Source organism: Cryptomeria japonica, chromosome 2 (assembly GCF_030272615.1).
Source record: "Cryptomeria japonica chromosome 2, Sugi_1.0, whole genome shotgun sequence".
NCBI lineage: Eukaryota > Viridiplantae > Streptophyta > Pinopsida > Cupressales > Cupressaceae > Cryptomeria > Cryptomeria japonica.
The window spans coordinates 632,100,029-632,121,353 of record NC_081406.1 but is presented as its reverse complement, the minus strand read 5'-3'; the positions used below and the strand labels follow the sequence as shown (position 1 = coordinate 632,121,353).

Below are 21,325 nucleotides of genomic sequence, written 5' to 3'. Positions count from 1 at the left end.
TTCGCTCTGGACCCTCAGCAAGGGTCAGGAGTAAAATTCACAATCTAGGCTAAACTGCTCAATCTTCAAGTTTCAAATCACTTCACAGGGCAAGGTAAGATCGTTTTCAAGGCTAGGAACAAGGTTTCAAGCTCAAACAAGGTGGCAAATGGAGTTTATAATGAATTTCGCTCTGGACCCTCAGCAAGGGTCAGGAGTGAGATTCCTAATCTTGGCCAAAATTCATCATTTTCTTCAAGGTTTTCAATCAATTCCAAAGTCCAAACAAAATGCTTTGCAAATCAAAATTTGGTCAAATAAGGCAAGTAATGAGTCCTAGGTTGATTTTCACCTTGGACCCTCTGGAAGGGTCAGGAGCGAAATTCGCTTTGGACCCTCTGGAAGGGTCAGGAGCGAAATTTGACTTTTTGAACTCTCCGTCAGGATAATTTTATGGAATATAACATTTATCTTTCTTCTTTCATATACTTTAAGTTATATTCCATATATACTTTCAGGATGTTTGAGAGTGGTTTCAGACCTCCAGGAGCTATATTGCAAAATCTAGTTTTTGGAGGATTTTCAGTTTTCCAGACTTAGTCAAATTTCAGGATCAGGACATTCCAGACTTAGCCAAATTTTCAGGATCAGGACTTTCCAGACTTAGCCAATTTTCAGGATTAGGACTTTACTCAAGCAGGACCTGCTATCCAGGTGATCCCCTTGGTGACACTCAAAATGCAAAGGCTAATAGACAAAACCCTAAAAGACCTAGAAAACAAACCCTAGAAAGCAAAAAGCAGGGGTCCCCATTTGCAATGGGGCAATGTGTGAAATGGTCACAACAGGAGGGTATAGTAATATTGTAATATTTAACGTGTAATGGTCATCTAGTTAGTTTTAGGAAGTTTCCTTTTTGTCTTTCGTCATTTGGTTAGTTTTAGGAAGTTTCGTTTCTATCGTTCGTTCTCGATTGTTTATTTTATAGAAACATTGCTCGTACTTTTTATTTAAGGAGTTTTTATTTCCTTTGTAAACAATGAATTATTATTTCACAGCAATGATGAATGATATTTTTGTTTTGCATTGACAATAAGAGTAATGACTTGGTTTTTGTCCTCAAAATGTATTGGAATTCATGTTTTAGGGTTTGTGGGGCGTTTTTGCTAAGAGTCAAAAGTCAAATTAGAAAAAAAATAAATAAAAGGGTCAAATTTGTTGGTTGGGCATGAAAGATAGTGAAATTTGTTGTGGGTTTGCCAAGGTTTGGAATGGGACTTTGGACCACCCCCAATTTGGATTGGATTTGAACCCATATCTAGGGCAGATGAGACTCGAATTGATAGGCTGCAAGGCCCAAACTGGGAACTCAAATGAAATGATTTAACAAACAAAAAAAGAAAAGTGCCCAAAATATGCAGGTTCATTGCTAGCTCATTATGGATTCTTGTGGGTTTGTTTGGGATGGATCCATAGAGGAATATCCACCTCCTAGACAACTCACTAGATCAAACTTGGATGTAGGGCACTTGTGCATGGAGCTTGTAATATACGGGTGGAGGTTTGGTAGGAAATAGGCTAGGTCATGTCAAATGATAAAAATGATTGAAAAAAACACCAAAAAAAGGAAAAAGAAAGGTCGTCAAATTGATGCAGGTTCAATCTTGGTTCATTGTGGATTCTTGTGGGTTTATTCAGAATGGACTTATAGAGGCATGGCCTCCCCTTGGATGACTCCCCAATTGGACCAAATGTAGATTTAAGGTCCTTGTACATAGACCCAAAGTAGGGGTAAAGGTTTGGTAGGAAATAATTTATAGGCATTCTAAATTTTTTAAGAATGGATAGTTGTATTTTTCGTGAAATCTTATTTGAAGAAGCTCACTAATATGAAATATGATAATTGGATATCATAAGTTTAACACCATTGAATCAATTATGGGGAGTTCTTGTTCACAATAAAATTTAGTGTCACAAGTGTGGCTCTAGTAGGCATATACAATATCTTTTACTAATGTTGCCATTTCTCCATATTCTTATTCCGTCTCATTGAGTTTGTCACAATTTATAATAAAAATTGAAAAGTTGGTGAGCATTATAAAAATCCTTAAATTATTTTAGAAGTCATTAAATTCATATGATTTGCGAAAAAGAAAATATTGAAGTTTTGCAATGATTTTTGGGGACATCAATGCTTCTTTAGATCAGAAGAAGGAAAAAAATTCAATCAGCTGCAAGGCAATTTGATTCTTCTAGCTCTCACAAACTCCTTAATTGCTATGCTCCATAATCTCTCCCAGCACAACATTTTGTTCTCATCTAACTCTTCACATTTTATTTCAACATTCGTTTGCCATTTTTTTCATTTGCACTATTATTTTTTGTTTTGGTAAAATCATTTTTTATATTAATGATGCCTTAAGTACACAACCATAAAGATTTCTAGATGGCTATTGCCACTACAATACACAAAAGAAGTAGAATCCACAAGGGATCCTAACAAAACCAGGTAACGAAAAAATAAAAAAAACAACACGAGACAAACCTTCTCACCGCCAATTTTGGCCAGCCAATCTCAAACCCTCCTATCCTCATAAAGAATTCTATGTGGTGATTGGGAATGATCCTGATTCATATATCCCCAATTCTTCACATGCTAGCCACTCACCTCTCCCGAGGCCTATTTAGCTAAGCAATTAGCAGCCTTATTCCATTCCCTAGGAATTTGAACAAAGAATATAACTTCAAAATTTGTGGCTACCACCAAAGCAAACCTCCAAGAGCAATCTTGAAAATTTCCTCTATTCAAAAGGTTCACATGAATAATAGAATTAGTTTCACAAATAATCTTTTTCCAACTTCCAACATAAGATCTCTCCAAAGCATAAGGATAGGTCAAATTTCCATCTGAATGTTAAAATGTTGCCACCGCACGGTGGTCCCACCGTCGGTGTTGCCACCGCACAGTGGTCTCACCGTCAGTGTTCCCACCGCATGGTGGTTCCATCGTGTTTTTTTTTTTTTGCCATACGGATCGTACGGATTTTTTAATTTTTTTTTTTCAAGTGTCCAAATTCGGCTCGGGTTTCATGCCTCTGGGATCGCCCTTTCTCGGTTTGCCTCGCTCGAGAGTCTCCCGCTTTGGTCCCGTGCCTCTCGAGTCGCCTGCTCGGCCTCTCAGGTCCCCTTCCATCCTATCGGGTTCCCCTCCGGACTCTTGGGTGTCCTTCCGGCCTCTCGGGTCCCCTGCGCGCTTCTCGTGGTAGGGTTTCAATTTGGACCTGTTGGTGGCAAGTCTATTTTCAATGGCCATCCGAAGACCTGGAACCACAAATTCTACAGGGACCACGGTCTCCTTCCTGTACATAAGAAGAAGAAGAACAATAAAGATTTTGAAGGGTGCGGCCTTCCACACGGGGTTTCAATTGTTGCAGACACAAATGATCTTGGGATTATCTACGTCACCAAGGTTTGGGGCGTCTCCCTTCCAAAATTCTCTGTATTCCGGCAGGTACACCCCCTTTGTTGCTTGCTCTGGTTCCTCTACTTCGAACTTGTAGCTCTGGAACATTTCGTAATCCTCCATCTGCCAGTGGAAGAGCCCGTTCAATGACCTCGTCTCATCCTTGGAGCACTCTCCTAGTTTGAGGATCCCTTCGTCGTTGGGCTCCCTGCAGCCTTGTCCTTCGTTCCTCAGGTCGCCTTCTCCTTCACCCTCTGATTCCGAAGATGATGCCAGTTCCTCACTAACCAACTGTGTCCCGAGGTCTATGATAAACATCTTTCCTCCATTCTCCATAGACAGAGTGTTCTTCTTCCAGTTGTGGGTGGCCTTGGCTGCCACCAACCACCCTCTCCCTAAGATCGCATCGTACCCTTTTTTCTTTAGTGGGATTACCACGAAGTCTAGTATGAAGGGTTGCGCCCCGATGTTAACTTGTTGGCCCATCAGTGTCCCGATGGGTTTGATTCCAGGTTGATCTGCTCCCAGCAAATTGAATGTAGATGGCCACAGTGTCGACTTCCCTAGCTTCCGCCAGGTTTCTTCTGGAAGAACATTCTCTCCTGATCCACCATCGATGATGGTATCGGTTAGAATGGTGCCAAGGATACCCATCTCCACAATGGCTGGGTTCCTTCCAGTGTTAACTGCCAGCAGCATGGGGTCTATTGTAGACACCCCAGGAACATCTGTGCGGTGGTTGGTATTGGTGCGATGGTTGGGAGAGATTATTCAGCAACGCCATTTGTAATTGAGGCATCGTCTAGAGGAGGTCATGTAACTTCACAGGCACCTCCAGTTTTAATTTTCAAATTTGATTTAGTATAGCATCCTCCGCCTCCGGTCGGTTGGAAGTACCCGCTGTACCCTTCGCCTTCGCCCTTTCTCGTATCTCTTTCTCAATTTCTTCTCGTGCTTCCCGTACCCTTCGCTTCTTCGTCTCCGGGTCTGGGCACATTACATGTCTGGCTTGGGCGCGGGTTAGGGCCAACACTTCTCTTCTTTGGTTTCCTCGATATTGAGCAAGTTGATGCCGGACTTCAGGCAGGTAGCGTCTTCGTGGTCTCCCGGTCCGCACCATTTGCACAAATATTGTGTGGCCTCTCCCTTCGGGCAATCTCGGGCGAAGTGCCCCCATTGGTTGCATGCTCTGCATTGTACCATTGGTTGACCTTTGGAGTCGTATTGGATCCGGCTCCTTGTATTGTTATTGTTGTTTCGTCCTCCCCACCGGTTATCTCGGTAGCCTCCCGATGTTGCATTGTTGTTCGCCTGGGAGCTGCCGGTACCGCCTGATGTAGTTGGTTGTTCCTGCGTAAGCAATACTTGTTGGTTACGTGTTTTCATGTTGTAGGGGCATTCCCTGGGGTGGGATGCCCCATCAACTAGCATATATCACAATAGGCCTTCTTTTGGCAGGAGCCTTTCGTGTGGCCGTCCGTCTTACATTCTGTGCACCAAAGCTCCCCTTCGTCGGTCTTGCTCGGACCTCCCTTCATAACCTTCATCTCTTTCATCATCCTCAGCATGTCCTTCTACAAGGCTTGCACCTTTTTGTCGGACTCGCCATCGCTGCTGCTTCCCTCGGAAGAGTCATCATCCTCGGATGAGCTATCCTTCTTCTTTTTCTTCTTGGATGTCTTGGTCTCGCTCTCGAGATCCATCACTTTATTATATGCATCTTCGTACGAGGTTGGTGGAACAATTTTCATCTTCTTCCAGATGGAGTGTTTCAGTCCCTCCACGAACCATCTCTTTTTCAACCCATCCGCTGGTTGACGCTCCATTTTCCCCAATAGTTCCTTGAGCCGTCGACTATAGGCTCGAACCGTCTCATTCTTGTTCTGCTTTGTGCCATAGATTTCAGCAACTATTTCATTGTCGTCTCTGAGGAGGCGAAACTCTATCCCGAACTCCTTCAGGTTGGGCCATGTGCTGATTTTGGTCTTATCCATATCAGAGTACCAGTCAATGGCCACTCCTCTTAAGGTTGCTGGAAATTGTGTTACTCATTCGTCCTGGTCGATAACACCGTTTGCTGACCATATGGTTTCGTAAGTGCGGCAATGGCGAACGAGATTTTCCTTCCCCTCGCCGTTGAACTTCGACAACTTCTGTTTACTGGCCATCCCACCGTTGGGTCTTGCTCCTCTGGTGCCTTGTGTGCTTGTACCTGGTGATCCTCTGCCTCTGCCTCCTGCACCTGACCCTCGACTCGTGGGTCCTCCGGAGAAGGTTGTTGACCCCAAACCAAACAAATTGCCTCCCGTACGGTACCCTTGTGCTCCCTCAGCACCGTCGGTCATACCGTCACCTTCGGTCGTCTCCCTCCGATTGTCCTCCAAAATGGACAAGTTCTTTAGTAGGTCTCTGGTAGCGTCAATCAGGTTTAGATTTTGCCTTGTTTGTTCCACCAATTCTTTGCGACTTCTTACCCTACGGTGGTATTCTGGCGAACTGTAGAATTCTCCTTCGGCACCCTCCGTGACTCCTAGGTTCCCTTCGGGCAACCCTATGACAGTGTAATTCTCTCCGTCTATCTCTGCCTCCGCAACCTCCGTGACACCTCCTGGGTTCCCTTCGAGCAACCCCTCGGCTGGTCGTCCCTCGACAAGCTGCCTTAGCCTACGCCTTCATTCTATTTGTTGTTTGAGATTCAACGCTCTTTGTGCCACTTCCCATTTGTCACTTTGTATCTTTTTATTTTTGTTCTTATTTAGTATGTTTGGCATAAATCACTTCCGTACATAGCAAGCACACACCATGTACACAAAAACAAAAAACCTTTTTTATTTTTATTTTTTTAATTTTCCCTTTCAGCCACAATTTATCTCAACATTGTGCCGGTATTATTACAGGGTTCAATTTCCCCTTCGCCTCTTGCCATCACGCTCTACGTCCCACGACGATTGTTCCGTTTGCGCGACGTCGGCCTCTGGGTTATTCTCACCGACGGGTAGGCCCATTGCGTCCGTACGCCATCTGCTCCTTCCTTCTTGAGTATGTCTAGGCAACGACGCCAAATGTTTGCCACATACGAGTAAACGATTAAATGCAGAAAGTAAATGCACAGAACATAATGGAAATATATTAAATAACCAGTCTCTGTATTAATTCAACAGTCCTTGTACATCAAGTGCTTATAACATTACACCAGACACGACTATCATGATCATACTAAGAAGGAACAGTATGCAATATATAATACCCGAAGGGGTGCGACCAACCGTCGCGTCCAACTGCCCTTCGGGACGACTAACTAACTGACTGCCATAACTCATTATTACCGACGACAACATAAACATAACATAATGATTGTTCCCGGCAACAGAGGGCATCCTATCTTCCACAGATTCTACTCTATGTCAAGTTTCAGGGCCCTTCCAACCTTGGAGCAATGACCTTCTCTTGGAATGGGTAAACTTAAAATCAGCTACCTTGGACTAGATGCCAAGAAGATATCATGAAGGGGTTGAAGGTGGGGAAAAGAAGAGACAATGGGAGGATGATTGCCCCACAAATCATCTCAAAATAAAGCATTATTGCCTCTATTAGCGATTTAGAATAGACCTTTTTTAATAAGTGAAGAACCCTTTTTTTAAGTGTTCCAAATCTTGACCCTTTCCCAGTCAGCTCCATTTGTCAAACGTCTTCATCAAGCACCCCTCCCAAATATTTGAAGTTGAGAATCTTGGCCTAAGGTTGCTCAGAATTTCGACATCATCTGCAATATAATTTGGCTGCTAAAGCTTAGCAATGAAGCTGAAAATGATGGAGACCGCCTTCAACTCTCTGGGAGTGAGACACTATCCCAACTCACTAGACTCCATTTCTAAAAATCCAACTTTCCTGCCCAAAGGAACTACCTAGAAAGAAAATCAAATTCCTTGTGAAAGCTTTTGGGAGTAGCTAATATCAAGAATCTATAGACAGGTAAAGAATGTGGAACAAACTTCATAAAAATCACTCTATCAACAAAGGATAACCATCTAAAAGTCCAGTGGTTCACCTTAATCTGAAATTTATCTAAAATCTTTTCCCAGGACTTTATTCTAAGATTACTAGAAGACAGGGAAATTCCTAAATAATCCAAAGGTAATTCCCAATTTGGAAGTGAAAAATATCTGCAATTTTGCATTGAACAGCCTGAAGGGTATTCAAGAAGAAAATACTTGATTTTTTTTCATTGAATTGTTATTCCAAAGCAGATAAGTAAATGTCTAGAACCCTTCAAAAGCTGAACACCTCATCAATAAATTGCAAATGGGTTAGTGAGTTAAGATTCTGAGTCAAGGACCAACCATGAATAAATTCTGTCAATTTATGATGCTAAAAAATCTACCCAAACCTTTTGCTATCAAAACAAACAAATAAGGAGACAGAGTCTTCTTGTTTGAGACCTCTGGAAGCAAAGAAAGGAGCTGATGGGATACCATTGATAAGAACAAAAAAGGAAGTCAAGGTTACACAACTTATAACCCATTCAATCCATTTTGAGTTGACTCCAAAAGCAGACAAAATATTATAAAGAAAGGACTAGTTGACTTAGTCATAGGCCTTAGACATGTCAAGTTTAATAAACACAACCTTCTCCTTAGAAGTAGCCATAGAATGAACAGCTTCAGCTGCAACCACAATACCATCTAGAATATGATGTCCTTACACAAGTCCTCCTTGCCCAAGAGAAATTAGAGGCTCCGGACATTTCTTTAATTGTTTTGCAATAATTTTTGAGATTATCTTATAAGAGACATTGTAGAGAGAAATAGCGTGAAACAAATCCAAAGAAGTGGCTCACTCTTTTTGTAGGAATAAGAGCTAAAAAAGTAGTGTTAATGGACTTGAGCATCTGCTTATTTTGCTGCAATTCTCTAACCACTTCTAATAAATCAAACTTCAGAATCTCCCAAAATAGTGAAAAGAATCCTATTAGAAACCATCAGTTCCAGGCGCTTTCCTTTCTTAATTTGGAACACAAATTTTTCTAGCTATTCCAAGGATATGATAGCCAGAAGTGACTTATTCATGTCTTCAAAGACCAAAGAGGGGATGGAATCAAGGATGAGTTTCTCGTCCTCGAAGTCCTGAGAATCTTGCTTAGCAAACAAAGAGGAAAAGTGTGGCTAATAGCCTCTTGGAAAATATCTTGGAAAGAGGACAGTTGATTGCCCTTGCACCTTGATGAGGGAAGCAATGCCATTTCCATTTCTCCAATCTTTCACATAGTTTTTGAAGAGTGAAGTATTTCTATCACTGAGATGAGGGAAGCAATAACATTTTCATTTCTCTGATCTAGGAAGTAATTCTCTCAAGTTGTTTTCAAATAGTAGATTCTGATTGAAAAACATTTCCAAAAGAGCCCCCATTCCACTTCTTAAGTTTGCATTTAACAATTTGAAACCTCTTAAAAAAGGAATACATTGTTGTTCCAAAAGTAGGCTTCCCTTCAACCCATCATTTCTTCATGAGGTTAAACAAACCAGAATCCCTAAGCCACATGAGCTGAACCTTGAGTGGAGGATGCTTTGGGAGAGAAAAAACTGAAGAGAATTTAATTGGCCGATGGTTAGATCCCTTCCAACCCAAGATCTTTGAAAATGAAGCCCAACTATCACCAATCCAATGATCGTAGACAAGGAATTTGTCCAATCTTTCTGATGGAATTGGCTCCACATCTTCTGTTGTTCTAGGTGAAGGTACCATTTCTTGGCATCACATCCACTAAATTAAGAAAGGAGATATTCCCTCTTAACAGAGCAGAAGATGATCCAAGACGACCATCAGATCATTTATTGCATTAAAATACCTTGTTAGTATCCAAGGGAGAGTGTTGATGTATGTAGCTATGGTCGGATTCCTTCTATAGCCGACATAGCTAATATAATTGTCTAATTGGGCTATCGGCCTTAGACAATTATAGGTCCGATTTATATTCATTTGTGTTAAGCATGATTAAGGTCTTAATGCATGCCGATTAGCATCTTGCTTTAATAGTAATCGGTTGAGGCCGACTTGGATGTCCGCCACCTCTTTGTATTGGGACGTGTTGCTTAGGAGAGGGCCGACTCTTGGAGAAAAGGCATAAGCAGTGCATTTAAAGGAGATCGAATCTCCATTCATATATATATATATACACTCAATCATATAGCAGATCTATATATTGAGAAGAGATGTGCTCGGGGGTGACAATAGAGTTTATCTTCTATGGTTGGGAGGGCAACGTTATGTCATTTCCCGTGGTTAATCGAGCATACCACAAGTCAACATGGTATTAGAGCTGTTCATTCTTGAGCTTGTGCATTGGTTAATCATTCTTATAGCCAGCGATCAGAACATCTCCTTGGCTTGTTGCACAACCTGATTGTGTCTGCACCATGTACTCTTGATTGTTGACCCTGCAGATCAGAAGAAGTCTGACGATGTCCCTCAGGGGTGACGATAGAGTTTATCGTCTATGGTTGGGAGGGCAACGTTGTGTCATTGCTTGTGGTTAATCGAGCATACCACAAGTCAACATGGTATTAGAGCTGTTCATTCTTGAGCCTGTGCATTGGTAAGTCATCCTTATAGCCAGCGATCAGAACATCTTCTTGGTTTGTTGCACAACCAGATTGTGTTTGCACCATGTACTCCTGCTGTTGACCCTGCAGATCAGAACAAGTCCAATGACGTCCCTCATGCAAGACATCGTCTCCAACCACAACCGCAACCGAGGAAGAGAGTTTGTTGCAAACACCTTTTGATGTTCATGGTGACCCTGTGAATCAGACCGACGAAGTCAATAACAGCAACAAAGACACAGTGAGATGCACCCCTTGGGCAATCAAGTTAAGAGATACAGGGATCAAATTTAAGACATGCGATGGAGGCATCAAGAATATTAAATTCGTGAAGAAGAGTGCCACAATTTATCTTCCTCCGATCACTATCACAGACCACACAACTATATAAAGGAAAAGGACAAACATGCGGAGATCTTGCAGCTGAAAAATGTAAACTTTTGATTGTCGTGATCAATTTTTTGAAGTTGTTTGATAAAACTTTGAAGACAATGAGGTTGAAGGCTATTGCAATTAAGGCGGCCATTAGTGGTGGCGGTGAAGAGGCGGAGGATGGTCCACGCGGTGGCGGCATAGGAAGCGGAGTAGGAATGAAGAAGAAGGGCGTAGGCGTGAGGGCATGGTTGCTGCTCGATTCTTCCGGGTAGGTACATGTCGTGGAGGCCAGAAAACATACAATAATGTGCCACATGAGGCTCCCTGCTTGTGATTTGCATATTTTGGATCTTTTGCTTTCTTATCCGTCTAATATACTTGGCTGAGAGTGAGCTATTGTCATTAATTTGGAGCATATCAAGGCAATTATTACTGCACATGAGGTTCTTCTGCTTAATTCCAGAGATCCTGTTGCAGCTCTTTTTGTTGCTGATCTTCAACGTCGGTTATCTGATGTGTCTAATACCCCCATGCAGCTGGTTGGATCAAGAAGCAAATGAATGGTGAATTACTTATTTGAGATAGCTTAAGAAATTTAAGGAAGGAAGAGCTTGTGGCATCTTGTGAGGATGCATCGCAGGTTGAAGTCTAGAGACACAGCGTGTTGTGTTGGTGATACATAACTGTAGACATCACTCGAAGAGGAAGAACCTATTCAGGTTGTCATTGCGATCAGTTTCTTCGAAGAGGAGGAATTAACATTTAGAGGGAGTCTAACATTTCATTAGAGGCAACCTTGGACGAGGAGGTTAGAAGGTTGATATCTGATTCAGAGGGAGTCTGACATTTCATCAGAGGCAACCTTGGATGAGGAGGTCAGAAGGTTGATATTTGATTGAGAGCGAGTCTGATATTTCATTAGATGCAACCTTGGACGAGTAGGTCAGAAGGTTGATATCAGTTTCAGAGGGAGCCACATCATCATGAAGATCCTGTTTAATTCATTCTTCTTTGTGAGAGAAGTTTGAGGTGCAAGCCCTTGTTAATGCATTCTTCTCTGTGAGAGAAGTTTAAGGTGCAAGCCCTTGTTTAATGCATTCTTCTCTGTGAGAGAAGTTTGAGGTGCAAGCCCCTGTTAATGCATTCTTCTCTGTGAGAGAGAAGTTTGAGGGGTAAGCCCTTGTTCCATCCTCTGCGAGTAGGTATGGTGGATCCACCCTCTGGGAGTAGCCATGGTGAACATCATGATGAGATGACGACATCACGTTGAGGATTCCGTGATGGGCACTTGTGTTCATTTGCATTTCCATCCATGATGGATCCACCCTCTGGGAGTAGCCATGGTGGATGTCACTATGTGACTTTGATATCGAGAAGGATTCCTCCCTAGCTAAGAGGGAGTGTTGATGTTTGAAGCTATGGTCGGATTTCTTCTATGGCCGACATAGCTAATATAATTGTCTAATTGGCCTATCGACCTTAGACAATTATAGGTCCGATTTTTATTCATTTGTGTTAAGCATAATTAAGGTCTTAATGCATACCGATTAGCATCTTGCTTTAATAGTAATCGGTTGAGGCCGACTTGGATGTCCACCACCTCTTTGTATTGAGACGTGTTGCTTAGGAGAGGTCCGACTCTTGGAGAAAAGGCATAAGCGGTGCATTTGAAGGAGATCGAATCTCCATTCATATATATATACACTCGATCATATGGCAGATGTATATTGAGAAGAGACGTGCTTGGGGGTGACGATAGAGTTTATTGTCTATGGTTGGGAGGTCAACGCTATGTCATTGCCCATGGTTAATCGAGCATACCGCAAGTCAACAGAGAGAAGGCGCACTAAAGAACCTTACCTGAAATTCCGAAGGTGTATAGACATTTGTGAGTAAGAGAGATTTACTCGAATCAAAGCAAGAGACAAACAATGGAATTGAATTTATACTTCTCAAGCTCGAAGACAATGTTTACGAGGGTTCCAAAAACAAACTACTTTGCCAAATTTTGGAGGAAATATCAGCCATACCTTCCACAAACAACTCTGTTTCTTGAATGAAAATAATATCCGGTCTATGCTCATGAACAAGGTCATGAGCAAATTGTTGACGAGGGGTGCTACTCAACCCCTAGCATTTTAAGATATCATAATCATTTCATTGGGTTAGAGAAATAGAGTGTCAATTGTTTTTGTAACTCTTGATTCCACTAACAACTTGCCAACAACTGTACTTTATCTTGATCCTTTTTCCTTTTCACTTTTGATACCTTATTGGGACCCCCTTTTGTAATGGTTCAATTGAAGCCCTAACAAGAGGGGAGCTTTGGCTCATTTCATCTTTTGGCCCTAGATTAATTATAGTCTTTGAAATATCATTAACTTCCTTTGATTCATTTCACAACAAATCTATAGGAATAGAGTCCTTCCCAGCTGCACATGTATATAAAGCTTCCTAAATCTTAATATCCTTATCAAGGTGAAAACATTCTTTCCAACCAAAGAAAGGGCTTGCAATTTAGGATGAGAAATTGAATTAGAAGGTATTAAATTGTTACTTGAACATGACTACTACATATGCTGGTCGGTACTAGTGATATCTTGATCCATTGCAGTCATATCCTCAAAGCTTTTACCTGAATTCCCTATACGTAAATTCTTTTTTTTTTCAAGGACGAATAATCATTCTACATTTGTTCCGAGATCTTATAGGAATATAGCTAGTTGAGTTTGATTGTCCAGTAGTAAGTAGGGCTTCTCATTTTGCGTTTCAATTTACTTTCACCTTAGCAACATTTTGTTGGGGGAAAGGAGTCTCAGAGATGCATTTTGGGCATTTCTCTGAAGACACCCATAGCCATGACATAGATGACATCTGAAAAGGAGTGTATTATAATCCTGTTGGTTATCAAATTTGCCACCTAACTTTGCTTTCTCACGCCTAAACAAATGGCAATTGAAACCACCAGTTGAGTTAGGTGTAATGATATTTTACACCTGCTCACCTGCTCTTTGCTTATTTTACAAGGCGCAACTACCTTCAAATAGAAAATAATAAATGAAGCCATGCATTCTTTTAACTAGAAAGTAGGGGAAAGGCAGAGCTTTTAACCAGAAAGCTTTAAAGGGGAAAAATCAAAAGCTAAATTTAGAAAGAGATAGAATACAAAGATTCTATATAGGATAGCCAAATCACAAAAAAATTCTAATTAAGAGACTGCTATAATATCCATTCAAAGATGAATTATTCACAATAGATGCTCGGATATAAAACTTAAATCACTTCAGAGAAAATAAGAAATCATCTAAATGGCGATATGTTCCACATAAGAATAACAAGTCATTAGATTATCGTAACTCAAAGTTTATGATTCTCAAGAGTCAATTCAAACAATTTTTATTAATTGCTCCTTTAAAATTTATGTGCTACTACCCTCTTTTTTTTTTCTTTGTTCTAATTTATAGCCAAATTGTAATTCATCAGAGGTAATAGCTTCTTGCAGACAATAGTTACAAAGACAATTAAACAAGATTTCAAGAAAAATGACCCTTACAGAGCCATGTCGTATTCTTCTCCGAATATACAGTATACATGTGTCCCTCTCATACCATCGAGGCTATCCCTTTACTCTTGGTGACATTAGGAAATATCGGAATTTCGAATGCAGAAAACAATTAATCAGGAGAATTCTGTGACATCAGAACTCGGTAAGCGAGTTTGCGGAGGCTTAGGGAAATACATTACACAGGACCATGAAGGAAACATGTGAGATCTTCAAGACAATTTGCCTAAGAAGAAAGCCTTAAAGAGACGAAGGTAAAGAAATGGGATAAACTGATTCTTACTTGTCTCTTTGTTTCTTTGCAACCTCTGTTGTGATGCGGAAACTCAGAGCTCTTGCCGTTGCATGTTCAGGACGAAAAAGAAATTAGAAATATGGTGGCTCTTTTTTAAGATTAAGGCGTTAGATGCATTTAATTCTGGCGGCTAAGGTATTGCAACTTCTTTTGAAAATTGTGCTAACATGCTTCTTACATCTTTTATCCTCTGCTGGCCATAAATGAACTGAAGTGGTCGATATCATGAAAAGACACTGCCTCGAGAGCTGAAAATGCTTAGGGTCGTGTTGTTGGCTGAATGTTGAACTGCTGAACCAGATTAATGGATGGTGCTCAGGTTCCAATTTTTTTTGATTGACCGACTATGAGAACTCACACATCAGGAGGACCGACAACATTTTAAGGAGAGTTGGATGGCCGGGGATTCTCAGAACTTGTGAACCCGAAGGAGAGGTTCAGAGACTGGTTAACTTGCTGACTGGTACAAAAAGCTTAATGAAGATCCGATTGCAAACAAGGTTTGGCAACATTGAGTAACGTGTTGGGACAAAGAGTGACATATAAACTGGGACTTTTAAGCTTAAGGCAGGAGAATGAAAATTTCAGAAATTAAAGCAACAAATCCACTTTTTGAATCTAAATCACATTTCCTAGCTAGATTTCCATAGAATATCCATCTTTCCATAGCTTTTGTTCTTGGCAAAGGATTATGAAGTCAATCTCAACATAGATCTGGGCATATGTTGTAACCTTTCTCTCAAGAGTGTGATGAGAAGGGCCTAGAGGTTTCCTAAGAACAACAGCTATGGAAAGAAGGATATTTGATCTTTAGAACTCCATGGGTAGCTTGAGAAGGTGAACCGTATGAATCCGAGATGGAAGCTTCTCCATTGGATGAAATCCAACATGCCATGGCTTGATGAACAAACATTCTTGATTGTGAAATACAACCCACCTTCAAAAGGTTTATTTGCCATTCTTGTAAATACTACAAAAAAACAAACAAACATTAGCAGCCAAAAGAACCTCCAAATCACCTTCAAGCTGCCGTGCGTTATGAACCTAGTTTTCCAGGAAAGGCAGATTATCTCAAAAGCTTGTGAACTTACAAATCAATACATGTTTAGATAAGTAAAGCACATTGTCAACAATAATTTTTGGATTGATAACCACAATGGGTCTTTGAACACTGTTTTTTCTGGCATCCGTCCGGCCTAGAACCAATGTCCATATTTTATTTGTCTTAGTATCATGCATAGCCGTATAGGAGTCCACTATAAGTGTTTCCGCAGGCCAAAAATCTGCAGCATCATTAGCTTCCTAGAAACAATATTAGAGAGTATTCTAATTTCTTCTAGAGCTCAACGGGAGGCCAAGCTTGATGATGAATGTTTACAAGTTTCTAGTTTTGAGAATTCTTTTTTCAGATGGCATGAAGGATGAGCATTGAACCAATCTAAATTACTTTAATGTTGCTTTGGATTGCCAATTGGAGGCCCAACACCAATGCTTGTGCCTCAGGTTAACCTTTAGTGGCATGATCAGGTTTTTTTGGATGTTGCTTTAACCAGACCTTTGGAGGAGTCTTAATGACATCCAGCCCCTAAAACACCCATATTTCCTCGTGAAGCATCATCAAAACTCAATTTCAGATATCAAGGATAATATCTTGGCAGCCCATGGATGGGCAAGAACTTAAGCTGCAACAGAGATTTTTGCATCTCTCAATCCTGAGGATGAAGGAATATTACACTTAGCCATACAAGATTCAAACTCAAAGACCTTGAATTGAAAAACTCTGCGGTTGCTTTTTTTCAGATGTGCCATATGATAAGAGATGGATTGATCTCCTATAAACATGAGAAGATAGAATTAGGATCGACAAACTATTGATTAAGTTAAGCAAATTATTTAGAAAAGCCCCTGTCTAATTTAGGCAAACATCTTCATCGTGCAAAAACAGAACACAACTTGCTGGTCCAGCGAAGCCAATTTCCTTCAAAGTTGCCTTGTTAATATTTTCCCTTTGATGGCAGTCCAAGCAAGGGCCTCTGTTTGGGCATGTAGGCCCTTATGCCAAAATAACATGACAAGGCAGTCCTCCACCAGATGGGGATCTTTAGCAACCAACTATGGAATTTTCTCTGAGTAAGAACCTGATTAAGAGCTGGCCCATCTGTTTGAATCATCCTTAGTCCCAAAGATGATCTTTCTGTTTCTTAATTCAGCTTGAAGGGTCTATTTCCATTCTACTGGAAAAGGTAAACCGGCAAAATCTTTCCATGAATCTATACATGACCTGAATTCATTCTTAATTTTAACTTCAAAATAATCACATCACTTTTTTCCCCAGAGCACTTTTAATAACGCTTGAGCTTTTTCCAGATCTTCTAGAGGAGCAAGCAGACTGCAACCATTCCACAAGTCATCCCAAAATAATGCCCTCTTTCCGTTTCTGACCTCCCAAGTGAGATGATTAGTGACAATAGATCAGCTATGTATCAAAAAATTCTAGAAATGTAAACCTTTAGGTGGGTTGGCAATGGAATGGATTAGGAACAAGTCCTCGTAGTTAAGGCTTTTTTCATGAAGAATTTGGCACCAGTTTGCATACAAATTATGATACAAAATCTACACCAATTTGGTACCAAGGGCTCTATTTTTTTTTCAAGAGGTCTGAAACTTGCACCTTCAACAAGTTTTGGAGAGCAAAGCTATCCCATGCTACTGACAGATACTTATTTTTTCTTCTTAGGGCCTTTCCAAAAAGAAATTTTCATGATGCTTTCAATGAAGTTGATCATACCAGCTAAGGTTCTTGGAGTAGACATCAAATAAATTATCAATAGGGAGAGCTGATAGCACAACCTCCACCATGTTTAATCTCAGAGCTTGGGATAGCCACTTGCTTTTCCATGAATTCAACCAAGCTTTGAATTAATCCAGTAGAGAGTTCCACATTAAGGCCCTCCCAACAACACCAAATAAAGGAACTCCAAGGTATTTGTTGGGCAAAGATACAATTTTGAAGCCAAGCAGATTTGCATTTCTGCCTTGCATAATAGGAGAAGTATTAAAGTTTTTATTTTTTATTTTTCAGACTTGGCTTCATTTATCACATGGCCAGAGGCAGTGGAGTAATCTAAGGTAATGTTCATGATGTTAGATGCTTCAGCGTTATTTGCCTTCTCAAATAAGATAGTGTCATCAATGAACTACGGATGTGTTATTGCCTTCTAACTATTGGTGATATGAATGCATTTCCATTTTTTATTTGACTTGCCCCCTTTATAGATCTCCCAAGTGCTTCAGATGCTTCAACAATATTTGCCTTCTTAAATAAGATAGTGTCATCAATGAACTACTGATGTGTGACTGCCTTCTAACTATCGGTGATACAAATCCCTTTCCATACGTGGATATGATTTGCCCCCTTTATAGATCTCCCAATTGCTTCAGCCAAAAGAATGGAAAGGAAAGGAAATAAGGGATCTGCCTGTCTCAAACCCTTGGTTGGTTCAAGTAAACTGGTATTAGTTCTGTTGAGAAGAACAAAGAACTTGCAGATACAACTAAAAATCACTCTTTCCATTCTAGACAAAACCCAAAATGCTTCATAATCTTCAGAAGGAATCTCCAATTCACTTGTGATAGATTTTGCTGAGTCTAATTTCATCATTATGCTTTTCAGCTTGGCTTAAAGGACAAAGTGAGTGACATGAGTAATAACATTTCCTTTAGTGATAGTTCTATTCAGAACAAATCCTCCTTATTCTGCGGAGATGAGAGAAGGTAGAAGTATTCTTAACTGATTTGCCAAAGCTTCTGAAATGATTTTGTAAATTGTGTTTCAAAGGGAAATCAGACAAAACCCAGGGAAGGAGGGATAGGCTGATTTGGGGATAAGGGCAATGAGATTGTAGGTGAGCTCTTTTAAGTTTTTACTTAAATGTCCTGATTCCTCAGCAGCTGCCCATACCTGAGCATTCACAAAATTCCAGCACTTCTGAAAGAAAACTGTATGGAATCCATCAGGCCTTGGAGCTTTGTCTGGTAACATTTGGAAAATAGCAGAGTTAGTTTCATCTTTTGTGCAAGGAGCCATTAGGGCAGCATTATATTTGTCCATTGCCAGTCTAGGAATGTAGTGAAGAACCTGATCCAGCAAATTTGAAGTATCCTAAGAGTTGAGAAGAAGCTTATGGTTTGTAGTTGGATATCAGCTGGGTCTGTCAAAGGGTGCCCATCCATAGCCAAGATGGAACAAATTTTGTTCATGTTTCTTTTCATGTGGCTCAAATTGTGAAATAAAGCAGTATTTCTATAACTCACCTTGAGCAAAGAGCCCCTTGATTTCTTCATTCAGAAAATTTCCTCTCACTCAAGGACATAACAGTTCAGTCAAAAGTGTTTTCATTCTCAAAAGAAAGCCCAATCCATTCCATCCTTTAAGACAAACTCATTTCACTGATTTAATTTTGACTCAATCCTCAGTTTCCCAAAAAGATGTTTTTAAAGAATCCGTGTTCCACTTTATGTTACAGTCCATATAAACCAATTTTTTTGCCAAAGAGATCATCTTGGTTCCTTTAATATTGTAATTTGTGGGCATTAGGCCACCAAGTCTTCAAACTGCACAAAAAAAGGGGTTTACTAACTGCATGTTTTCAAACTTGAAGTGGCATCTTGGGGAGGAGAATCTCCCAAAGTCTTTAGGAATATTGGGAAGTGATCCAAGCCTGAAGCAGGCACAATATGGCATAGGCTAGTCCAAGAACCAATCATAATTTAGCAAGGAAGGAGAGATAAGAAATCTAACCAAGTGTTCCACCATGTTACTGAAGCCCACCCTTTTGTCATTCCAAGAGAAAGAGCCATCATTTTTGTGTGCCATATTCACTAAAATCAATGAACTCACAAAGTTCAAGAAGTAAAATTCGAGATTGAGTTCAATAAGGCTATCCTCATCTTCTGAGCTTTCCATCTCATCTTCCAAGGCTGGAGAGTCAAAACAGGCCAAAGTATTCCTAGGAGAAGGAACCAAAGTGTGACTTGCTTCCTTCAAAGAAGCCAGAGAATAAATCTGGTTCTTGACCAGGGGAGAGAAAGACTTATTGCCACCATAATCTTGCAATTGGACGTCTTTCTGCCGTAATTGCTAAAATATTGGAACGAGTTGATCTTTCATGTTGGATACAGGGAAGGAACAGATATCTGGATTAAATTCCCCCCCCTTCTGGACAATTGAATTTCTGATGGCCCTCCTTACGAAACAGAAGCATTTCAGGGATTTACCTTCTACTCCACAATATATTGTTTTCAAGTCCCATCCTCAGATTCCAATGGAATTAATTTCGGAAGCACTTTGGAGGCATCCACCATCACATAGATGTGTGAATAAATTCCAGATTTGCCATTCTTTGCATTATCATCCAAGCAAAGTAAATCCCTTAATGAATATCCAATTTTGGAGAGGACCAATTGATCCCAATATTTACAAGGAAGGTTGTAGAGATGAATCCACATAGGATCATGCTTGATTTTGCAATTACAGTGATCAAAATTGGTTTTCCATTCCTGAATGATCTTGACACCATCCACTATCTCAGGGCTCCTTTCAGAATATTTTCCTTTCCTTCCTCACAAGGACACAACACCATAAAAACTCCTTTGGAAAGAATTTTACAAATAAATCAGATCCCTAAGTTTCTTTGATGCATTATCATACTTCTTCATGGGCTGGCCACAAGTTTACAAATTTTCCAATGGTAGCATCAGATTGGAGATGCTTTATGTTTGCCTTAAGCCTAGTGTCTGTGAGCTTGATTTTCATATTACCTGTTTTAACAGTCTTTGGATTGGCAGAGGAAATGATTGGTTGCCAAATCTTTGTGCCCATCAGGATTCTATTTGTCCTTGATGCTAGAGAAGTGCCATTCAGATTTGCTCTCCTGTTCAATCTCCAATGATCACCTGAAAAACCCTATTTTGTGCCTTTGCTCCTCATTACCCTTATGTCAATTTTTCTAGCTATATTAATTAGATTCTTTCTTCTCTTAAAACATTTTATTTATTTTTATTTGTTATTTATAAATTTATTTTGATTTTAAGATAGTTTGTAGATTTATATATCAAATTAAATAATGGGTTTTTTTTCCCTATTTTATTGGTTGATGAACTTGTTACAAGTTTTCAGTTATTACCTTGCCAAACTTGAACATGAACACAAACCCTTTGACATAGCTCCCATGGGCACCTTGTCTTTTGTGTGTACTTTATCTTGCCAATACTTCCCTCAACACAATTCTTCTAGATAAAATAATGAAATTTCAACATACAATTGTGGATTGCAGTCATTACATCTCTGAAGAACTTATGGAAAATTAAATATCAAGGGTTTGTTGCATTGTTGCATCACATCCTTATTCTGATAGGGGTCTTTTCAAAACGACAATATGAAGTCTTTATTGCACTCTTTGACTCTTTATTTTCAGGAACTTCATGTGAGGAGAGAAGTCAGAACCAGCTTTGAAGAAAGCACACAATACACCACCTTTTTTTGAGAATTTCAAATGCAAGATCCTAACCTCTTTACGCTCCCTCTTTCCATGATTCCCAGAAACTGCTAAATTTAAATGTGAACTGAAAAGTGGAAGGAAAAGGAGAGATTTTAGAACTATTTGACAGGCAAGGGCAAATCTACAAGGAATTGATGAAGTTTGTTTATTGGGCTGTTGTTGTGACAACTGATAAAAACGCCTATAGATACTTCTAACTTGTTGGGTAAGTTTTTCTTCAATAGAGGGAAACCATGATTCAATAGTTATGCACTTTACTAGTTTGGGAAAACTGGACAAGTACTTGTTGGCAATAAACTTGTGATTTATTTAATTTGGAAAGAGGAAGACTTTGAACAAATTGTCTGCCCATAGTGGACTTTGTTCAACTGTTATGTAGTAAAGTGATATGGATGTTTGCAAGGAAAATAAGGAATATGAATTTTGAACAATGGAAATATGACCTTTAAGAAAGGGGGGCAAAGGAGATGCATACAAATTTTTATTAGTGTT

General features: G+C 40.0%; 1 protein-coding gene across 1 annotated transcript in view; it reads left to right on the top strand.

Annotated features, from left to right (window-relative positions):
- LOC131040164 (uncharacterized) overlaps window positions 1-21,325 on the top strand; it is a 64,897-nt gene that overhangs the window by 21,548 nt on the left and 22,024 nt on the right. The window lies entirely within an intron of this gene.